The following is a 24,489-nucleotide window of genomic DNA, read 5'->3' on the forward strand; positions in this document are numbered from 1 at the left end:
GGTGTATAAGGATTACTTGGATAAGCAAATTGTATTTATTGATAACATCCTCAGCTATTCAAAGAATAAAAAAGTTTGTGTGGAATGCCCAAAGATTTTTCCCCAAAGATGAGAAGGAGAGCAACTATACATTGAGCCCTCAAGTATAAAATTTTGACCGAGGTTAACAAGAGATTTTGATTAATCCATTAACAACTACTTAAACAAAGCCGAATGGTAACAGATGCCTTGTACAGAAAGAAGGGATTGGATGTAATTAAGATCACTGAGGAGTTAATAAACGAATTGGAAATAGTGGAATCTAAAGTTTATATATGAGATTACTTTTCAGCCTTAACTGATGAAAAAACAAATAGGAAATGTTTAAATATTTGGAAACCAATTTGAAAATGCGCACTGCTTACCATTCTTAAGCGAAGAGTCAAAGTGAGGAAGCGATTCAGGAAAAACAAGATATGTGGAGAGGTTGAGTTTTAAGGAAAATTGGGATGATTATTTATCATCAATGTCAGCTTTAGAATGCTACTTTACCAAGCCTTAGGTGGACGCAAGTATAGGTCCCCACTTTATTGAGATAAAATGGGAGAAAGGAAGTTGTCAAATTCTACGTTAATTCAGCACACCAAAAGCGTAGTGATATTGATTGAAGCAGCTCGGAGTAGACAAAGAAAGAAGGCGAAATTGTATCGAGAGAGAATATGAGTATAGAAATAGGACCAGTAGTGTTAGTACAAGTTTTATCTTGAAGAGACTAGATAACTCTAAGTAAAAGAGACATGTTAAGTCCTAAAATTTGTGAACCATTCGAGGTATTGATAAATATAGATAAAGTTGTTCATGAGTTGATGTTACCATCGCAACAATGTGTACATATAGTGTGTTTGGCCTGTTAAAGTTAAAAATGATAAGTATTTGATTTGATTTAAGTGATTGATCAGGAGCAAATGGGGCTCTTGTCCAAGTTTATTTTGTATATAGTGATCAATCCAAACTCTTGATCGTTAAAGGCGAGTCATTGGAAATGAGTGTATATCTATAGTAAGTACGTTCGAAATCCTTGAGTAGAAGAGTCTACTTGGAAACTAAAGTCAGATGCTTGATAAATATCCTCACTTGTGTAATTAGACCAGATTCTGAGGACAAAATCTTTTTAATGGAGGAAGGATATAACGACCCGTGTATTTTTGAATTATTTAAATATGTGATTATTATGGAAATTATTAAATAAAATATGTGTATTGGTTTTGACCACTATGTGTTATTTGATAATTATCTAGGTGTGATTAATGATGTACCGGGTTGTTCGCGTGATTAATTAAGGAATTGTATTGAATTGTTTCACTTTTAATGTGGATTTAATGTAAATTTATTTGTATAAATATTTGAAGTGTCTCTAAAATTATTTTTATGATTTTATAATTACAATAATTATTTTTTGGATTTTACCAAATTTAGAAATCAATATTTCATCAATTATTTAACCCTGTATGATTTTATGATTACATTTATTTGTAAAATCTGTATTTAATTCCATAATTCTTCAAAAATTATGAAACTCATATTTATTTAAGTATGGAATATTCCGAGAATTTTAAAATTATTTTGAAAATTTCCGGGATTAATTTCACCCGCGCGTTATTTCCTTTAATTGTTAAAAGCGGGTATAAAGTGCATTTTAGAAATTGTTTTAAAATTTTAAAATTTATGTTTTTATTAACCTCGGGATATTTGTAATACTTTAAGACTACTTTCATGATTTTCTGAATCTGTTTAAAGTACAACTCGGTTCGTTAATTACGAATTGCGGGCATGTAAGCGCGACTCAAAAATGATTTAAAAATTATAAAAAATTTATTTTTAATAACTTCGAATTATTGGTGGTATTTTAAAATTTATTTGGTAATTATCAAAATTATTTTTATTCGCGCGATGGTTCGTTCAATTACAAAAATGAGACCAAATGAGGCTATAGGAAAAGGAGGAAGGACACGTGGTAAGAGGACAACTCTTCTCATATACGTGGCACAAGTCTACTTGTTTGTTTTTGTGTGATGCAGCTGTGTAAGCAGAGAAAGAAAATAACAATACTAATAGTAAATAATAACACTAGGAACACAATGAACACCCCTGTGCATTCCATTCTTCCTCTCTATTTAATCTCTCTGTACACTCTCGAATCTCCCCAGTTTCTTTCAATTTTCTCTCCTTATTTTCTTTTCCCTCCTCTCCGTTTCTCTCTCTTGCTTCCCGTGTTCCCTCCTAGTGGCGTTGCCGCCGTCGCCGCTTATTCCGGTTGGTTTCTAGTTGCGTGCTTTGAGTTCAGTTCCATTTAACTTGTTTATATATATATGTGTGCGTTATGTGTGTGTTGTGTGTGTGGAATTGTGTGTGTACGTGTCAGGTGTGTGTTCTTGGTCGTGTTTCCGGCTGCCTATGACTCTGGCCGCCTGTGCTCAGTCGAGTGGTGATGTAGTGCGCGTGATGGCACGCGTGTGCCTTGAGTGTTCTTTTAATTATTCTATTTAATTTCTGCAGGTGATTAATTGATTGGTTTCTTGATAATAACATATATTTTATGCGAGAAAGTATGGATATAATCGGTGGGATTCGTGTAGGACGTTCGTTATAAACGGAAACCCGCGAAACTTACCGCCATCGGCGATGAGCCTCGGCGAGCCGACGGTGGACTGTGATGAATTAATTATGAGTCCTATAATTATAAAATAATGTTTAATATTTGATTCGTACCCTTATTTTCAGATTTTAAATAGTCGGATATAATTATTAAGGTCCGAATTGGAATGCGAATAATAGTAATAATTAAGTAGTTGAATCGGTGATTGGGATTTGTAACATGGATTTCGGTTATGGTATCGGTTGAATTAATTGTTGGATTGTTGTTGTTAAATAGACGTCGATTGATGTTTCAACGGGTAGTCCGATAAACAAAGGAGACGCTGCCCGATTTCCGGGAAATTGAATTATGTAAATACGGGAATGTATCCAATGATTATCGGGACGTCGAATGACTATATGTATATGTGTATATTTTATATACGAAACTTGGTTGTACGATGTAATGAAATATTTTGCCAATCGATGACCCTGATTTCGTAAGATAAAGAGTATATATATATTTTTTACGAAATGAACACCGAACCGATCTTCGAGATTGTGAACCCTACTTGTTGCGTGTGTTATTATAATATATATAATTACGAGTCGGGTTTGAATATCGTTGAGTAAATTGGTATCGAGGATATGTCAAGCATACCTAGACGTCTAACGTAGGGTATTTCGACCCTGTAGGTTATAGTCGGGAACCTGGAAGTGGACGATGGACTAAAGACAACCTAGTGGTCAGTCGACGAGCTTAATAGAGTTTCAACAGAAAACCTGAGTGTCGAAATTGAATCTAATGTGGTCTAGTGGTTGGACCTTAAAGCCTGAGCGGCAGAGTCGGCTCAGAGTTGGTCAGTAACAGTTGTAAAGCCCTATGAGGCAAGTACTTCCGAACTTTTCTTCAAGATATATCGTAATTATTTTCGAACTGTTTCATAACATGCCGCTCTTATTCAAAATAACTCTTGTTTATATTGCAAGTGCTTTAAACTATTTACCCTTGAACCCTGATTTTTCTTGATCTTGAGCCGTAAGCCTTGTTCTTTGTAAACCATCCTTTATTGATCTTCAGATACCGAATCACACAAATATGATACCACTCCCCAAATGTATAACTACCAAACACTGGAGCAAAAATTGTTTGAAAGCACATAAACTTTTATACTCCAACCATTCTTTATAAGATCAAAGAACTATACCTTGAAAAATCAGTATTCGTCCAATACCTGATCATTTTACAGACTGAAAACCGTTTCTTATACATACCTTGATATACCCTTGAGATATCCATGAGTTTCTTTACGTTTTTATTCAAGTGTTTAACCATCATTGATTATGATCTTGTTTATCGAATTATATTGTTTATCATATTGAACTGCTTTAGAATTGCATAGTTTTTTTTATATGTGGACCAGATTCGTGGTCAGACCATATCTATGGTCAATTTAGGCCAATGTGTGCCTTGGATCCAGTAGTTAGAGTAGTGTTGTATGCTTTGCTCGGGGTTAGTGCGTGACTGATCAGCAGCCTAACCTTGGTTTAAAAACTTAAACTGAATGTCCATTTCTAATGATTGTTTAGCAATAAACTTGATTCCTCTGAATCATCTCGTTCGATCATTGATTAATCTCAATTATTGTCATTGTGACTTGCTGAGCTAGTTAGCTCACTCTTGCGAATATTTTTATGTATTCTACAATTAAGAAGGATTCGGTTGATAGCGAGGTTTCCCATTTCAATGTACGAGCTAGGATTCCAGATTGAGGTGGATCGAGATAGCAGGAGTTATTGCGGTAGTGAGATAGTAAGATTGTAAGAATAATTTTATTATCAGTTGTAAGTTAAATTAGTCGTGATTTGGTATGATGTAATAAAAGTTAAGATTGTGGCTTGTTTTCATACTTTAACCTGTTGCGATCCGAGGTTATGTAAAGAAGGGTCGTTGCAAATAATATCTTATATACAGGTTTATATGTTATGTTGGTGTTGTGGACCCCAAACTTCTGACCCGGGTTTGGAGGGCGCCACACGTCGAGCCTTGAACTTATCTTCGGGAAGTATTCCCTTGTGAATGTAAGCAAGAATGGGTGCCATCCATGTTTCCTTGGGAGCCTCATCTACTTGCATTGCCTCTATCTCCGGGATACTAGGAATTTCCTGGATTTCTAAAGGTATAGATCCCAACAACACAGCCTCCTGCTGCGACCCCATTTTTCCTAGAGCATCCACGTTGCTGTTCTTTTTCCGCGGTACACATTCCAACCTAACCTCTCTGAACTTTCCAATCAAGCGCTGCGTGCATCTCAAGTACAATTCCGTTCGCGGGCCTCGCACTTGAAACCCCCCATTCACCTGATTCACCACCAGCTCTGAGTTGCTCCTCGTAATTAGGTTTCGCACCCCCATTTCTAAAGCGATGTTTAGGCCATTAATCAATGCTTCATACTCTGCATCATTATTCGTTGCATAAAATTTGAAGTGAATTGCGCTCATCAGATGATGGCATTCCGGAGATACAAGTACGATACCCGTACCTGCTCCTGCATTGTTAACTGCCCCATCTACATGCAAGATCCACCAGGGATGTGGGAACTCTTCCAGAGATTCTTCATTGTGGAGGGGCTGGAGCACTACCAAAGTCTTATCATCAACAACAGAGTCAAATTCTAACAAGAAATCAACCAGGGCTTGTCCCTTAATTGCTGTTCGGGGCATGTATTCTAAGTCAAACTGTCCCAACTCTATGGCCCATTTCAACATCCTCCCCGATGATTCTGGCTTGTGAAGGACTTTCCGTAGCGGATATGCTGTGCGGACTTCAATTTTATGGTCCTGGAAGTATAGCTGTAACTTCCTTGATGCAATGATCAAGGCATAAACCAGCTTCTCCATGCTTGTGTAGCGAGTCTCAGCATCGTGTAATCGCTTGCTCATATAATACATTGGTGACTGTTGCCCATCTTCCTCTCTTACTAGAACAACGCTGATTGAATACTCAGACACTGCAAGATACAATATTAGAGATTCTTCATCTAACGGTTTTGACAACATGGGGGGGGGGGTTTCCTAGTTATTCCTTGATCCTTCTAAAAGCCTTTTCACATTCTGATGTCCATACAAAGTCTTTCCCTGCCAACTTAATCACCTTAAAGAATTCCTTGCATCTGTCGAACGATTTGGAAACAAATTGATTTAGCGCGGCGATCCTCCCAGTTAAGCTTTGCACTTGTTTCATATTGGTGGGTGATTTCATATCTAGCAGTGCCTTGATATTTGCGGGGTTGGATTCGATTCCCCTATGATTGACAATGAATCCAAGAAACTTTCCCGACTCCACGCCAAATACGCACTTTTGTGGATTCAACTTCATGCGAAACCTCCTTAGAATGTTAAACATTTCCATCAAGTGCTTGATATGGTCATTCGCCTCCTTAGATTTTACCAACATATCATCCACATATACTTCCATGGTTCTCCTAATCGGGTTTTTGAACATCATGTTCACCAACTGCTGATAGGTCATGCCAGTGTTAATCAATCTAAATGGCATTCCTATGTAGCAATATAGCCCCCTATTAGTGATGAAGGATGTATGCTCCTGATCGGGACCATACATGGGAATTTGATTGTAGCCAGAGTATGCATCCATGAAACTTAGCAAGGCATGCCCTGCCATCGCGTCAACCAGCTGATCAATTCGTGGAAGCGGGAAACTATCCTTTGGACAGGACTTGTTGAGATATGTGAAATCTACACACGTCCTCCACTTCCCGTTCGGCTTTTTCACGAGCACTGGTTTGCAAGCCACTCGGGGTAGTAAGATTCTTTGATCAAATCTACTTCCAACAGTTGGTCCACTTCTTCTTTTAAAGTTATCGGTCTTTCCCCGCTCACTGGGTGACGCTTTTGTCGTATGCCCGTGCAATTAGGGAAAATGTTTAACCGATGACACATTACCCCGGGGTCGATTCCCACCATGTCCGAATGACTCCATGCGAAGACATCGAGATTTTTAATCAGAAAATGAGTAAGTCTTTCTCTCATTTCGTCACTTAGCTGAGATCCCACTTTCAAAACCTTGCTTGGGTCATCCTTGTCTACCGGAACAGATATTGTATCTTCGACCAACCCCATTTTCTCGACGGGCATAGGGATCCTGGGATCCAGATCAAAATCAAAGTCTCGGGGGTCCTTGACGCCCATTCTTGCATCTGAGGGTGCGCCCCCATGCGTGGGAGCATCTACCTCAAGACAAGGAATGGTCTTGTGTAACGCAGGTGTGGAGGGCGTGTCCTCATTTTGGGGAGCATCAACCTCAATTCCATTTTCACTCTCCAAGGGCGCGTCCTCTTTTTGAGGAGCATCCACCATGAGGCTACTTTTGAGACTTTGTAAAATCTCACTTCTTCCTTCCAACTTTTCTCCGTTAACCTCCTTTTGCATGATCTCTTCTATATGGTTCACTACAATTTTTTCTACACTACGGATCCTCGAAACATGCCCCAATGCCAAAATAGGGGTCTCGGTAGCATGGGTTTCTGCTTCCTCTAGGTCTTCCACAAAATAGTGGGCATGAACCTCTCCACTTGGTTTTGTATGAATGTCCTCTGCATCTTCAAATCGAAGACCCTTTCCCTCATACCTTCTCTTGCGGAATTCCTTAACAGCCTTGTGATAGCAGTCGCGTGACTCATATTGCGACCCTCTCAGACTGCCCACTCCGTTAGGTGTTGGGAACTTTATCATCAAGTGATGTATCGAGGTTATCACCCTGAACGCTCGTAACCAAGGTCTGCCCACCAACACATTGTGCGCGGAGTCCTGATCTAGTACTTTGAAATCTATCATTTGAGTGATAGACATAGCTCCTTCCCCATGTGTGACAGGAAGCCTAACTGAACCCATAACTCTCACTGCTTCTCCGGTAAAGCCATAGACGTGTGCATCTTCAAAATACATGTCGCTATCCGGGAAACCCAATTTTTTGTACGTGCCGTAATACAGGATGTTCGCAGAGCTTCCGTTGTCCAAGAAGACCCGATGAACGTTCATTGCCCCAATAAGCATAGTTATCACCAATGCATCATTATGGGATGATGTACCCATCTTGACTCTCTCTCCCTGAAAGTAATATCAGCAGATTCCCCTTTGAATATTTTTGGAGGTCTATCTTCCAAGCTATGAATGTTGGTGAGTGGAGGGTGTCGTGCCTCTCTTGCATTTCTTTCTAATGCCCAATTACTATCACCGACAAAGGGGTGTCCTCAAAAAATTGCCCTAATACTCCCAACTCTTTGGAACTTAACCTCCGTTGTCTTTTCAGCATCCTCTTCCCGCGGGGGTTGCCTTTCATTTTTACCCTTGTCATCACTCCCCCTGCGTCATTTCACCTTATCAATCCATTCTCCCAGGTATCCTACTTTGATCAATTCTTCAATTTCATCTTTCAGGTGACGACACTCATGGGTGTCATGACTGGTGGACTCATGGTAATCACAATACTTCTTCTTGTCCCTATTTTGCCATGAAGTCAGATGATCTGGTTTCTTGAAGATTTCTCTATTTTTATTTACCTCAAAGATATGATCAATAGACGCTGCCAATGAAGTGTAGTTGCTTACCTTCCTTTCATAGTTCGATGGCGGGCTCCATTCTCTCCGCATGTTCATGGTGTTCACCCTATTAGGGATTCTGGCATTCTGCCGATAATTCGGGCTCACGGATCTATCTCTTCTCTTGGCTCGCCACTTGGAGTTATGGGTGTTATCATTCTTCTTTATTTCTGCAAGCGACTGCTCAATCGCTTTGAATGATTCCGCCTATGCAAGTACATCAGCCAACGACACATGGTCCTTTCCTTGCAGGTGCTTCCAGAAATCTGTTCCCACACGCAGACCAGCTATAAGAAGTATTTTCAGTGTTTCATCAGTTGCGCCCCTCACCAAAGTAGACTCTGCATTGAACCTTTTAAAGTATGAGGTCAAGCTTTCCCCCTCTTTCTCTTTCACATTGGCCAGTGTGGTAAGTGACGATGTATACTTCACCGCAGCTTGGAACTGAGTTAGAAACAAGGTTTTCATCTGTTCCCAAGATGTGATCACCCCCGGACCAAGTTTCTGAAACCATTGCTGAACGCCCTCTCTAAAGGTGGCCGCTAGGAGACGGCATCGAGCCAAGTCAGGTACCTGATATACATCCATCTCAATGTTAAAATGCTCCAGAAATTCCACAGGGTCAGAATTCCCATGAAAACGCAAGTCATTGGTTGTGTTTCTGTATTCTACCAGCAATTGCGCTTCCCTCAGGACAGCAGCAAAATGGGAAGGAGCTTGCGCGGTTGCCGTTACCCTACCTCCCTCAAGATGGTTGAGCAACCTCTTAAGATCATTCACATTAAACGTCCCTACTCCAGGATTGGTCTGAACGTTAGGTTGTTGGGATTGCTCCGCAATTTGTTGCTGTTCCCCTTGATTACCTCCGGGTGTACCGGTGGATCTTGCCGCCCCTCGCCCTGAGTCTGTGGCTGTGGTATGTTACCATCTCGATTTTAAACATTCCCCCGCACGCGAGGTTCCTCCTGACCGCGTCGCGGTATTTCCTCATTATTCTGCAACCTTTCTTGAATTCGCACATCGTCCCAGTCATGAGGGCGCGTCCTGGACCCATTGCCCGTAACACTGTGGGAAGCTACAGAGACAATAACATGAGCTTCTTCAGTGGAGGGTGCGCCATCTCTCCTACCATTGTAGGGTGCCCTTCCATGTTGGTATCCCATCCTCCCTCGTCCATTCCTTTGATAGCCTCGGTAATAATTCCCGAACCTTCCTCGCGGAGGGGCACGCTCGTGCTCGCGGTGCCGCACCCTATAATCCCTTTGGTATGTAGGGGGCACACGCGTTGTGTCACGGGTCCTCGCTTCTCCAGCGTTTCCTTCCTTTTGCCATTCTATCAGCAGCATTCTCAGATCGTAATCCTCCACCCTTATGCCAAGCCTTCTTTTTAAGGTTAAAAAGTCTCTTCCTTCCTCATCTTGATTCTGAGTATTTTCCGCACGACGACGCTCGTCCATCGTACGCCCAGACCTATGGGGGTATGGCACAACCTGATTGACAAGACAAGGCCTTTCTCTACATCCGTGTCCTCATCAACAAACTCCACAATAGGTTCTACATCATCAGAATATTCCAAGCACCACAGAGTGATTCACGAGTTTTCTCCACTGTCCTGAGCATCTCCTTCAACTACGGGCGCCTTCCCCACGGCGTGGTCGTGATGGGAAAACGACGACCCCTCCTCGTCCTGCGACGCTCTACCGTATTCAACCTTGAGTGAAAACTGTTAAGAGTATCCCCCATGCGGTACAACTGCTCCAAGATATCAGCGTTGCTGATGAGAACTGGAGGTGTTCCTACCATATCCGGAGCTCTCGGTGGATCTGCCATGTTTCTGGGCATGTAGGGTTCGTGACGAGTGAAGCCTCCCTCGCCTTCTCCTTTAGATCTGCTATCACTTCCATCATAAGAACTACCATCATGATTGTAAGACATCTTTTCCTCCCAAGATTATGATCTTAATCAGCACCCCTCCTTCTAGCACCAATTTGTTGACGGAGGAATTTGGTTACAACAAAGATTGAGGTTTCTCACCGGAATTAAGATCTATGACGGTGGTTCTTCGTCGGAAAATTAAGCGGTGTATGGTAGTTTGTGGTTGTTTTAGGCTGAGATTGATCAGAGTAAATGGTGGCTCCTTTTCAGCTCTCAACTTCTTACCCTCTCAATGTGCCTACGTACCCTTTATATAGGGATCAAGCCTGACGTAGTTCTTGTGGAACAAGATATCTAATGGGCTTAGACTTCTTATTCCTAGGCCCGGTAAAAGCCCATCCAGAATCCATCTTCCGCTAGTTTTAGGAATGTCCAACTATGAGGCCCAACCGCGAAGGCCCAAGGCTCATCCGTAATCGTAGGACTTCACGGATAGTGCATCTCCCTGTGCAAGGATAACACTCCGCTACAGCTATCTCCCTTGATTTACGGACGTGGGTATAGCCACGGTTCACCCCAAGTGTCATACGCATCCCTGTCCCCCGAATGAGGATAACCCACCAGATAACATGACATGTGATCCCAAGCTCTTGGGTGCAAAGTGCAGGATGACTCCAAAGTTCTCCAACGAGGACACCCGTTGAATACAAGAACAGAGTTCCCGAAGCACACACCAATGTTAACCCCGTATCCCCAATGAGGACACCCGTTAAATATAGGAGGAGGCCTTCAATCATCAGGCATATCCCTGGAGGCTTTCAAGCTTTTCACGGACATCCCCCTCCTTGACCGTCTCAAGGAGGGAATTCTTCAAAGAGTACCTGCAACAAATACGTTAGTAAAAATAATCTCCACTGCTCCTTTCCATGCAAGCTTTATCCTGAAGTCACCCTCGAGAATGCATCTACCACTCATAGGACGTGTCCCAAGACGTTGGGCGTGCCCTAACTCCCATGAAACTTGTATTTGCTCTTCCAGCAACTACCTTCCCTGACATCCATCATATCAGGACAAGTCCTTTTCTCTGAGCGGTTTATCCAACCTTCACTGCCAGACAAACATAACTGTCAAATGTTTCCAACACATTGGACACGTCCAAAGCTCCAGGGCGCGTCCATGCGCTTCCAAGCTTGCCAATTATAAGGCCATCCTTTGTAAGGCACTCTCCTCCAAGTTGGCGCATCCTGCGGGCCTAGACGCGTCCTCTCCTTCTACAATGCAATACCGAGTTTGACTGCAATTGATCCGCATTTGACCCGAGTCAAACCAATGCCAAATTTTGGGTGTAACAGCTAATATCCTCCTGTATGTTTAAATATGTGTCTAAGTTCCAAGTTGTACAGAGGTCTTCTTTACCGTGAGTATAGAATTTGTTTCTATGATAATAGGGTTGTTCAGAAAATCAATCTTCCATTTTAAAACTTTCAGCACCACTGCTGACTTAGCCTCTAGAATAGAAATTTTGCCTCGGAATTTCATTGTTTTGCCTAGTAGAAAACTCCTCTCATGAATCCGTATTAGCATACTAATTAAGTAATGATCATCTTTCTCTCGTACTGAGTGATCTACATTTATCTTTAAAAAATTAATATCTGAGGCCTTCCACTGTACTCTTTCTTGAAGTTGGACAACTGCTACGATATGGGCATTGTAGCTCATTTTCTTCCGGTCAACATGTTTCGAGCTAAGATCAACTGCAGTTGTAGGAGGTAAATGATAAGTGGTATTTTATACCACTTAGAACGTCTTATAATGGCTTGAATTGATGTCTTGAAATCAGGTATTTTGTGTATTTGATGCGTTTTTCTAGTGTTTTTGCATTTCAGGGTATAACTTGCGTATGTAGGAAGAATTCATCAGAAATAAGCCTAGGGAAGTGTGTGGCATTGGTTGTGGAAAGTTGGGGGCAGAACGCAACAAAATTAGGAGCAGAATTCAGAATTTTCCAGAAGGTGCTTGGGCGCCCGCTCAAGATGTTGGGGCGGCCGCCTGGGAGCTTGGGCGCCCACTCAGGAATCTGGGGCGGCCGCTCAGGGACGAAAATTTTAATACTGAATTTTATAATCCTTATTCTGATGGACTTCTGAGACGGCTGGTTCTTGTGGGCTTCTCTATAAGTAGTTCTCAGAGACGTTTCACATAAGTGGGGTATCAAGCAAGAAGCAAGGAGAGAAGAAAGAAGACCGTTTTAGCACATCGCAATGAAGAAGAGGAAGCATACGTTTTCTTGTGATTCTTTTATTCGTTGTATCAGTGGATGCTAGTTTTCTTTACTTTGAACCTTATTACTCTTGTGACGTACTCTGGTTTTAATAAGTATTTTTATTAGTTTATATTGTGTGTATTATCATGTTTTCATATGAACCCATGCTGATGATGAGTTCTATCATGGGCTAATCGTGATCATGGGGTCATAACGGATTTACTATGGATTTCTTTAGTTTGTTGTTTAATACCTTAGTGTGTGATGATTGTATGATATCTAGCATAGGTTGTGCTTGTTCGTCTTATGTGCGTCGCGAACATATAAGATAGTCTGTTAATCTCCTGTGAAGCGACGGTGGATCTTGAGGTTTAGAACTTGCCATGCTAGCATAGGTTCATGTATGTGTATGCATGATTAGTGGGTAACTCTAACCATTTTACTTGCCCTGTGTAATCATAAAGAATAACTTGTGCTTAAATCATTATATTGTCAAATTCATTAGACATATAGGGTCTCAATATAGTTGATGCCTTTTCAACTTCTATCTTGATTGTGGATGTTTGGTAGAATGGTATTAGTACAACAAAAGTTGGCTTTTATCAGTTTCGTGTTGTTCGATTAATATCATCACCGTTACATGCTAAGGGTAATAACGTTAACTATTGAATGAAGTAGTAATGAAGTTATGATCTCATGTGTGTTTAATATTATTCATTCAAGTGTCAATTAAGTGTTTAATTCTCGTAGTTAATTGTAGTTAATAATTAATTAATCAAATTTAAGTGTTATTGTCTTGACATTGAGAAGTAATCATACATTGGTGAGTAAGTGCTAATTGAACATAATTAGTCTGAGTCTCTTTGGGAATGAACTAGAATTTATTCTATATTACTTGCGAACGCGTATACTTGCATGAATTATTAGTGCGTGTTTTCGCCCTAACAAGTTTTTGGCGCCGCTGCCGGGGACTCGGCGTATTTGTTGAGTTTATGTACTTGCCATCTGTGGTCATTAGGACTCATTGATTAAGACGTGTTACTTATTGTTTCCGGTTATGTTTCATGTACTCTAGAGAGCATTTATGCAAACACGTTCTTGCACTCGCAAGAGAACTTTAGATACGGCTGAGGAGACAGACTCAGTTCTTGATATTCCGGAGAAGATAGATATTGAAAAATCGGATAAAGAGAGTGAGCAGAAAGAACCAATAATCATGGGTGATCGTATAGTTCCAGCAGCAGATCCAGCTCTTATGGACTTTTCTCGGCCTAAAATTGATGACATTCATTCAAGCATCCTTCATCCGGCTATTCAGGCTAATACTTTTGAAATCAAGCCGAGCACTATTCAGATGGTGTAGAATTCTGTTTCTTACAGAGGTGCTGCGACTGAAGACCCCAACATGCATATTATGAATTTTGTCAAGATCTGTAGTACTTTCAAATATAATGGTGTGACTGATGAGGCTATCAAGATGAGGCTTTTCCCATTCTCTCTGAGGGATAAAGCTAAGGACTAGTTACATTCTGAACCAGCTGGGTCCATCACTACTTGGCAAAATCTTGCACAAAAGTTTCTGGTGAAGTTCTATCCAATGGCGAAGACTGCAGCTATGAGGAGTGCTCTTACTCAGTTTGCACAGCAACCAACAGAATCCATGTGCGAAGCTTGTGAGTGCTACAAGGACATTTTGAGAAAGTGTCCACATCATGGTATGCCTGACTAGATGGTGATCACTGGTTTCTATAATGGTTTGGGGGCCCAATCTCGGCCCATGCTCGATGCAGCAGCTGGAGGCGCCTTGTGGGAAAAAGCTATACTGAGGCTTATAATCTTATTGAAACTATGACTACAAATGAGCATCAAAACCCAAATCAAAGGATGATGCCTGAGAAGGTAGCAGGTATTCTGGAAGTCGATGCAGCTACAGCTATTGCAGCGCAGCTCCAAGCGTTGTCTTTGAAGGTCGATTCTTTAGCCAACTATGGAGTCAATCAGATAGCTATGGTCTGTGAGCTTTGTGCAGGCTCTCATGCTACGGATCAGTGTTCTCTTGTGAATGAATCTGTTCAGTATGTGAACAATTATCAGTGATCGCAGCAGCCTGTGCCAGCTACTTATCATCCTAACAAAAGAAATCATCCCAATTTCAGCTGGAGCAATAATCAGAATGCTGTTTAGCAACCATATCAGCAGCCTATTAGTAAGCAGTTTAATCCACCTGGATTCCAGCAACCACATCATTATGCTCAAAGGCAATCATATCCTCAACAAGGAGGTGCTGCTCCACCTTCTAGTGCTGATTTCGAGGAGCTCAAGCTGTTGTGCAAAAGTCAGGCTGTTTCTATCAAGACCTTGGAAAATCAGATCGGTCAATTAGCCAATGTTGTGCTCAATCGTCAACCTGGCACACTTCCCAGTGATACTAAAGTGCCAGGCAGGAAGGAAGCTAAGGAGCAAGTAAAGGCTGTCACATTAAGGTCTGGAAAAGTTGCTGATGCTGAAAAAGCGAAAGATGGAGAAGCTGAAGTTGTTGATAAAGAAGAGAAGCAAAAGGAGAAAGCGGAGGAACCAAGGAAGACTACTGTTGAACACACTCTGCCTGAGGGTAATACAGGGGAGAAACAGCTCTATCCTCCACCACCTTTCCCTAAGAGATTGCAATAACAAAAATTGGATAAGCAGTTCGGTAAGTTTCTGGAGGTGTTCAAGAAACTTCACATCAACATACCTTTCGCTGAGGCTCTGGAGCAAATGCCTAGTTATGCAAAATTTATGAAGAGTATTCTTTCAAGGAAGGTGAAACTGGATGACCTTGATACCATTGCTCTAACGGAAGAGTGCAGTGCTGTGTTGCAACAAAAATTACCTCCAAAGCTTAAAGATCCAGGTAGCTTCACCATTCCTTGCACCATCGGCAAGTTGTCTTTCGACAAATGCCTGTGCGATTTGGGAGCAAGCATCAATCTGGTGCTATTTTCTATCTTCAAAAAGTTGAATTTGCCTGATCCAAAGCCCACCTACATGTCTCTACAATTGGCTGATCGTTTTATTATATACCCACGAGGCATCGTGGAGGACGTGTTAGTAAAGGTGGATAAGCTCTTCTTCCCTGCAGACTTTGTCATTTTGGATTTCGAGGAAGATAAGAAGATTCCCATAATCTTGGGAAGACCTTTCTTGGCTACATGCCGTACCTTGATAGATGTGCAGAAAGGTGAACTTACTATGAGGGTGCAAGATCAGGATGTGACATTCAATGTATTCAAGGCGATGAAATTCCCTACAGAAGACGAGGAGTGCTTAAAGGTGGATTTGATTGATTCTGTGGTAACTTCGGAACTTGATCACATGCTAATGTCTGATGCCTTAGAGAAAGCCTTAGTGGAGGAATTTGACAGTGACGATGAGGATGGCAATGAGCAACTACAATATCTAAATGCTTCTCCTTGGAGGCAAAAGCTAGACATGCCATTTGAATCTCTTGGTAACACTGATCTCAAGAATGCTGAAGGAAAGCTCAAACCATCTATTGAGGAAGCACCTACTTTGGAGCTTAAACCATTGCCTGAACACTTGAGTTATGCTTTTTTTAGTGATGCATCTACTTTACCTGTTATTATTGCATCTGACCTTTCAGGTAATGAGGAGGACAAGCTCTTGAGGATCTTAAGAGAATTCAAATCGGCCATCGGATAGACTATAACAGATATAAAAGGGATCAACCCTTCGTACTGTATGCATAAAATTCTGCTAGAGGAAGGTAGTAAGCCGACTGTTGAGCAACAACGAAGACTTAATCCTATCATGAAAGAAGTGGTGAAGAAAGAAATTCTGAAGTGGCTGGATGCAGGAATCATATATCCTATTTCTGACAGTTCTTGGGTGAGCCCCATGCAATGTGTACCTAAGAAAGGAGGTATAACTGTGGTAGCAAATGAGAAGAACGAGCTCATCCCCACTCGAACAGTCACAGGATGGAGGGTATGCATGGATTACAGAAAGTTGAACAAAGCCACGAGAAAGGATCACTTCCCTCTTCCATTTATTGATCAGATACTTGACAGGTTGGCTGATCATGAGTATTATTGTCTTCTGGATGGCTATTTGGGGTATAATCAGATTTGCATTGCACCAGAAGATCAAGAAAATACTACCTTCACTTGTCCATTTGGCACGTTTGCTTTTCGCAGAGTTTCGTTTGGCTTTTGTGGTGCACCTGCCACTTTTCAGAGATGAATGATGGCTATATTCTCTGATATGATTGGAAATAATGTCGAAGTGTTCATGGACGACTTCTCCGTCTTTGGACATTCATTTGATGAATGTTTGAATAATCTTCGTTCGGTGCTCAAAAGGTGTGTGAAAACTAATTTGGTGCTCAATTGGGAAAAATGTCACTTTATGGTGCGTGAAGGCATTATTCTTGGGCATAAAGTCTCTATCAAGGGTTGGATAAAGCCAATGTGGGAGTCATTGGAAATCTTCCATCACCTATTTCTGTGAAAGGAATCCATAGTTTTCTTGGTCATGCGGGTTTCTATCGGCGTTTCATCAAGGACTTCTCGAAGATATCTAAACCGTTGTACAACTTGCTCGAGAAAGATGTGCCTTTCAAATTTGATGATGAATGCTTGATGGCATTTGAGACTCTCAAGAAGAGTTTGATTACTGCACCAGTTATTACGACACTTGATTGGACAGAACCTTTTGAGATGATGTGTGATGTGAGTGATTATGCAGTGGGAGCAGTTCTTGGGCAGCGCAAGAATAATCTTTTTCATGTGGTCTACTATGCTAGTAAGACTCTAAATGGAGCTCAAATGAACTACACCACTACTGAGAAGGAGCTCTTGGCTATATTCTTTGGTTTCGAAAAATTTCGATCTTATCTGCTTGGGACAAAGGTGACAGTATTCACTAATCATGCTGCCATTCGCTATTTGGTCTCAAAGAAGGATTCGAGGCCTAGACTTATTCGTTGGGTGCTCTTGCTACAGGAATTTGAGTTAGAGATCAAGGATCGAAAAGGTACTGAAAATCAAGTAGCTGACCATCTCTCTAGATTGGAGAATCCCGGTTCGACTTCATATGATAATACATTGATCAACGAATCTTTTCCGGATGAGCAGTTGTTCACAGTTCAGGAGGAAGAGCCATGGTTCGCAGATATTGTGAACTATCTTGTCAGCAATATAATGCCTCCTAATATGAATGCAGCTCAAAAGAAGAAGTTTCTGCATGAGGTGAAGTGGTACATGTGGGATGAACCATATTTGTTTAGGCAGGGAGCTGACCAGATCATCAGCAGATGTATCCCATTCTGTGAGACGGAGGGGATATTACGAGACTGCCATTCCACAGTTTATGGTGGATATTATGGTGGTGAAAAGACGGCAGCTCATATTTTGCAAGCAGGTTTTTTCTGGCCTACGTTGTTTAATGATGCACATCAGTTCGTTTTAAGGTGTGATCCTGCCAAAGAGTGGAGAATCTTACTAGAAAGGATGAGATGCCTTTAAATGTAATGCTGGAAGTTGAGGTCTTCGATGTTTGGGGAATCGATTTTATGGGACCATTTATCTCGTCCTACAATAATCAGTACATCTTGTTGGCAGTCGATTATGTCTCGAAATGGGTAGAAGTCAAGGCTCTACCGACGAATGATGCAAATGTAGTGTTGAATTTTCTCTATAAGCAGATATTCACAAGGTTTGGAATGCCACGAGTAATCATAAGTGATGAGGGGTCGCATTTCTGCAATCGTAAGTTCACTTCTATGATGCAGCGCTACAATGTGAATCATCGTGTTGCTACTGCCTATCATCCGTAAACTAATGGCCAAGATGAAGTGTCTAATAGAGAGATCAAGCGCATTCTACAGAAAGTTGTTTGTCTGTCAAGGAAAGATTGGTCTTTAAAGCTCGATGAAGCTGTTTGGGCTTATAGAACAACATATAAGACTCCACTTGGGATGTCCCCATTTCTACTTGTCTATGGGAAGGGATGTCATTTACCTGCGGAGCTTGAGCATAAGGCTTATTGGGCGTTGAAGAAGTTGAACCTTGATCTAGATGCAGCTGGGAAGAAGTGAATGCTTCAGTTAAATGAATTTGATGAATTTTGACTTCAAGCGTACGAGAACAACAAACTATACAAGGAAAAAGTAAAAAGGTGGCACGATAGGAAGCTATCTCCTAAGTCATTCGTGCCGGGGCAACAAGTTCTTTTATTTAATTCTCGTCTCCGACTTTTTTCTGGAAAGTTGAAATCAAGGTCGTCTGGACCTTTTATCGTCAAACCTGTGTTTCCACATGGAGCGGTGGAGATTTTTGAGAATGAGCCAGGCCAAGTATTCAAGGTTAATGTTCAGAGATTGAAGCATTACTATGGGGACACGGCAAACCGGGATGTGGTTAGTGTCGTTTTATTGTTAACTTGATCGAACTCCTCTACGTCAAGCTAATGACGTAAAAGAAGTGCTTTTTGGGAGGCAACCCAAGACTTTAACCTTTAGGAACCTTTAGAAGTTAGTACCATAACCAAAAAAACCCAAAAAAATCAGAAAATTGGGCAGAAAAAAGTTTTTTCCAGAAACCCCTGGGGCGCCCGCCTGGAACTCCTGGGCGGCCGCTCGGAGTCTGGGGCGCCCGCCTGGAAATCCTGGGCGGCCGCTCAGGACCCTACTGTCAGAATTTTTTTTGCTTTATAAAAAAATAAGAAAAAATCAGAAAAACAAAAAAAAAACATAAAGACCCACGATTCCTCTCCCACAAACCCACATTTTTTCTCCCACAAACCCCACTCCTACTCTAATTCTAACCCTAAATCTTACCCTATATATACACAGAACTCCTCCATATACACTCCCATATATTTTCAACTTTAAAACTCTCTCCTACACTCAAAACACAACTCTTAAACACCTTTTCTCAGTTTCAATGATACCCAAGAGATCGCGAACTATTGATAGCAGCAGCACCATTCCAATTGCTGATTCTTTGAGTGGAACTGCTGCGAGACCCCGTTTGATGGATAGGGCTGCCGAGGAGGAGTATACTAGGCTTCTGACTAAGCCGATTTTGAAGGAGAGGGGATTTTTACCATCGGGGAGGGATGGTGAGTTGTTACCGATGATTGCGGAGAAAGGGTGGATTTTTTTTTGTGAGTCGCTAGAGGCGGTTCCAATGAGTGTGGTTCGCGAGTTTTATGCGAATGCCAAGGCTGAAAAGAATGGGTTTACTGTTGTTCGTGGGCTTACTGTGGATTATCAGCCTGAGACGATTCGCCGTGTTATTGGGCAGCGACAATGGAAGCCCACGGAGGAGAACTGGAATGAGAAGACCCCCGAGGATTTTGATTTGAATTTGATTGTGGGTAACCTCTGTTAGCCGGGCACGGTGTGGAAGTTCAAGACGGGATCTAACAAGTATCGTTCTTTTCCGTCGGTTGCGATGAATAGGTATGCCCGTGCATGGATTGCCTTTATTTGTGCTAATATTTTGCCTACTTCGCATGCACATGAGGTTATAGTCGAGAGAGAAAGGTTGTTATGGGGGATCTTGAATGAGGAGTAATATGTCGACCTTGGTGAGTTCATCTACCAAGGGATTTTGAAGTTTTTGAGGGGGGGAAACATAACAACATCCCTTATGCATCTACTGTCATGAAGCTGTGCAGAGCAATGGGAGTTCATTGGCCTTCTCATGAGCAGCTGCAGATACCGGCCGCTCCTATTGACTCAGCGACTCTGAATGCAATGCAGGAGTGGATGGGTGGAGAGCCCGAGGAGCATGGTTTGGGATATCGTCTTCCAGGAGGACGTCCAGCAGCTGGTGCTACCATGGCTAGGCCTAGTCAGGTTCGTGATGAGGCAGGCTCTTCTAGTACCCAGGAAGGTGCTGGGATGGCTGATGCCCAGTATAGGAGGCTGTCGAGGAGGATGAATGCGATGTATGAGTCACAGAGTAGGTTCACTCAGGAGCTCACACTTGCACTTGGGACTGCTTTCAGAGGCCTTGGAGCTGACATCCAGTGGCCCGTTTTTGGTGAGGACTCTGTTTATCCGCCTTCTGACAATCCACCCTCTGATGGTGATGATGATGATTTCTCCGAGTAGGTTTACCCTGTGTTCCTTTCTACTACCTTCATTGGGGACAGTGAAGATTTTAAGTTTGGGGGTGGTAGTTAAGGAATATTTGTGTGTGTGTCATGTAGTTGCATATTCATGATAATTTAGTTCATATAGTTGCATATTTTTGCCATATAATAGTTTTTTATTTTATAGCTTTATTTATCATGTCATTTAGCTCATGCATATACCGTGATCCCTTTTGCGTTGCTTTACCGATTGATTTGTGATATTGATGCAAGTGTAGTGATAGCGTTAGAGTGATGATTGAGTCTTGTAGGTTGACATGCATGCTAAAAACACTTGTAATTTCACTAAGTCTTAGAGTATGCTTAAGGACTAGATGGTTGTCATGGTTTGATGGTTTTTGAGGTTAATCTATTGATTATGCTTAGAATTTATGATAGGCCCTTAATGATAAAAGGCATGAAAAGAAAAAAAATTGGAGTAAAAATTGGAATTCATTTCTAGTTGTGGCTAGGTGTCAAATGGCTAGTAGCCGGCTCGTATTTGTATGCGAGTAGTCTAGGGTTGAGCAAGATGGAGCGAAACGCACTTGCTCAGAAATTTAAAAAAATAGAAAAAAAGAAAAAAGGGAAAGAAAAAAAAATGAAAAATAAAGAGTTAATGCATAATTGATCATGAGTGGGCTCTTTGGTATTCGAGTTATTAAGTTCTTAGGGGACTTTGTGCCTAGTGACCTAAAGCTTTTATAGTCTGGGATCCGCTAACCTAACGCTCGCTAAATGGATGTCATTGCATAAGTCTTTTGTGGACCTCACTCATTGCATGGTCAAATAAACATTTGTTGTTGTGTTAAATAAAAGCATGATTCCGTAATAAGCTCCAGTGATCTTGAAATGTTATAAGTCATTTTGTGCCTAGAATTTATTCTTCGTATAATCATGTGATTGCCTTGAGGATAATCGAGTTATGATAATTGATCTAGTTTCGAAGCATATCTGTTAAGCATCCGCATACACCACGTTTCTAGTTGAATGTTAGTTTGCATGATTAGGTTGATCTTTATTCGCCTAATTGCATTTGTTGAGATGTCATGTGTTGGTTGGTTTAGTCATTGTGAGTGGGATCGCTGCATTTCATGTAGATTACATTCATGCATGTTTTTGTTTTATTTTTGAGTCTGTGACGCTTGAGGACAGACATCGATTTAGGTTTGGGGGTGTGATAAGTGGCATTTTATACCACTTAGAACGTCTTATAATGTCTTGAATTGATGTCTTGAAATCAGGTATTTTATGTATTTGATGCGTTTTTTTAGTATTTTTGCATTTTTCTAGTATTTGATGCGTTTTTCTCGTATTTGAAATCAGGGTATAACTTGCGTATGTAGGAAGAATTCATCAGAAATAAGCCTAGGAAGTGTGTAGCATTGGTTGTGGAAAGTTGGGGGAAGAACGCAGCAAAATCAGGAGCAGAATTCAGAATTTTCCAGAAGGTGCTTGGGCGCCCGCTCAGGATGTTGGGGCGGCCGCCTGGGAGCTTGGGCGCCCGCTCAGGAATCTGGGGCGGCCGCTCAGGGACGAAAATTTTAATACTACATTTTATAATCCTTATTCTGATGGACTTCTGAGACGGTTGGTTCTTGTGGGCTTCTCTATAAGTAGTTCTCTGAGACGTTTCACATAAGTGGAGTATCAAGCAAGGAGCAAGGAGAGAAGGAAGAAGACCGTTTTAGCACATCGCAACGAAGAAGAGGAAGCATACGTTTTTTTGTGATTCTTTTATTCGTTGTATCAGTGGATGCTAGTTTTCTTTACTTTGAACCTTATTACTCTTGTGACGTACTCTGGTTTTAATAAGTATTTTTATTAGTTTATATTGTGTGTATTATCATATTTTCATATGAACCTATGGTGATGATGAGTTCTATCATGGAGTAATCGTGATCATGGGGTCATAACGGATTTACTATGGATTTCTTTAGTTAGTTGTTTAATACCTTAGTGTGTGATGATTGTATGATATCTAGCATAGTTTGTGCTTATTCATCTTAAATGCGTCGCGAACATATAAGATAGTCTGTTAATCTCCTGTGAAGCGACGGTGGATCTTGAGGTTTAGAACTTGCCATGCTAGCATAGGTTCATGTATGTGTATGCATGATTAGTGGGTAACTCTAACCGTTTTACTTGCCCTGTGTAATCATAAAGAACAACTTGTGCTTAAATCATTATGTTGTCAAATTCTGTACATATATAGGGTCTCAACATAGATGATGCCTATTCAACTTCTATCTTGATTGTGGATGTTTGGTAGAATGGTATTAGTACAACGAAAGTTGGCTTTTATCAGTATCGTGTTGTTCGATTAATATCATCACCGTTACATGCTAAGGGTAATAACGATAACTATTGAATGAAGTAGTAATGAAGTTATAATCTCATGTGTATTTAATATTGTTAATTCAAGTGTCAATTAAGTGTTTAATTCTCGTAGTTAATTGTAGTTAATAATTAGTTAATCAAATTTAAGTGTTATTGTCTTGACATTGAGAAGTAATCATACATTGGTGAGTAAGTGCTAATTGAACATAATTAGTCTGAGTCTCTGTGGGAACGAACTAGAATTTATTCTATATTACTTGCGAACGCGTATACTTACGTGAATTATTAGTGCGTGTTTTCGCCCTAACACTAAAATCATACCCTCCTAGCTCAGTCTTGATCACATGTGTATACAACATAGTGTTGAGTGGATCTCATATAGCAACTCCGATTAGATAAATTTGAAAATTTATATACATGCGTTTTTATTAGGAAAATATTTCATATTTTTACTACCACATTAATCGAATAAGTGAATAACTAGCTTTATTAACCGTATAAGGTATAGATTTGCTTTATTCCGATTATTTCTTATGTTTTTTTAATATTCATATATATATGTATGTGTGTGTGTCTAAAGATATATATAAAATTCTAGGAAGATCCTCAGAATTAGAGAACTCTATTTTAGCCATTAATCTATTATAATATTTTAAAAAATAAAATATCAAAACATAATGGCACTCTTTTAAATTAGTAGAACTGAATGGTCAAAGTATAAAGCCAAAAATGTATTTATGCGATTTATAAATTGTTAACAAATGAAAATAATATCAAATCAATTACAAAGAATAAAAGCTTATCAACAAAAAAATGATATATACTGACTGTTTTTGAAATATTTCTCATTTTTTGAACCTCTTTTTCTTGCAATATAGTCATAACTTAGTTTATTTTTTAAAATGGTTTGTTTAGATATAATTCGTTTATTCCAAATTATTTATGTATAACTAAGAAGAACACTTAATGAAAGTCTGTGACGTATAGAAACGATGTTGAATTGTTGGAAGTTAAAGAACATTAAATCATGGGAGATCACGTTCCACTGTTATGTTCCACCCATTTACAAAGGTGATAAGATCTTTGTTCGATGATCAAAAAAAATATAGGATCATGTATGAATAAGTCAATTCTCTATGACCTCCCACAGTTCACAACATCCCATAGAATTGTGTGAAATAAGTAGGAGCGAGGAAGTTAAAATTCCATTTACTAGCTATATCCCTGGCGTGAAGGGGTTGGATTTCACATGATCAGATCACCTAGGGAGCTTATTTTGAATCATCCAGAAAGGGGGCAATGCAAAACCTATTTTTAACAAGCTGGCGGCTTTTCATCATCCATTGTGCACTTCTTTCATAGATAGAGTTATTCTCTTTACAAAAGCACGAATGAAACACTTTCATGGCTTTATGCTCGTCTTCCTCTTTTCAAATATTGCTCTAAAACTCTTTTATCTTGAGCAAGTGTAATTTATATCATACTTTCTCGCGCAAGTTATTTCTTGCACTCTAGCAGCAAGGATAGTTCTTTACATTTAAGCCATTGGAACAATCCCGACAGAATTTTCGCTCTAATGCCTCGTTACGTATATCGCTAGCGAATAAACACTAGATCTGATTTTACCTGATTGAT

This window comes from Apium graveolens, chromosome 9 (assembly GCF_009905375.1).
Source record: "Apium graveolens cultivar Ventura chromosome 9, ASM990537v1, whole genome shotgun sequence".
In the NCBI taxonomy this organism is placed as follows: domain Eukaryota; kingdom Viridiplantae; phylum Streptophyta; class Magnoliopsida; order Apiales; family Apiaceae; genus Apium; species Apium graveolens.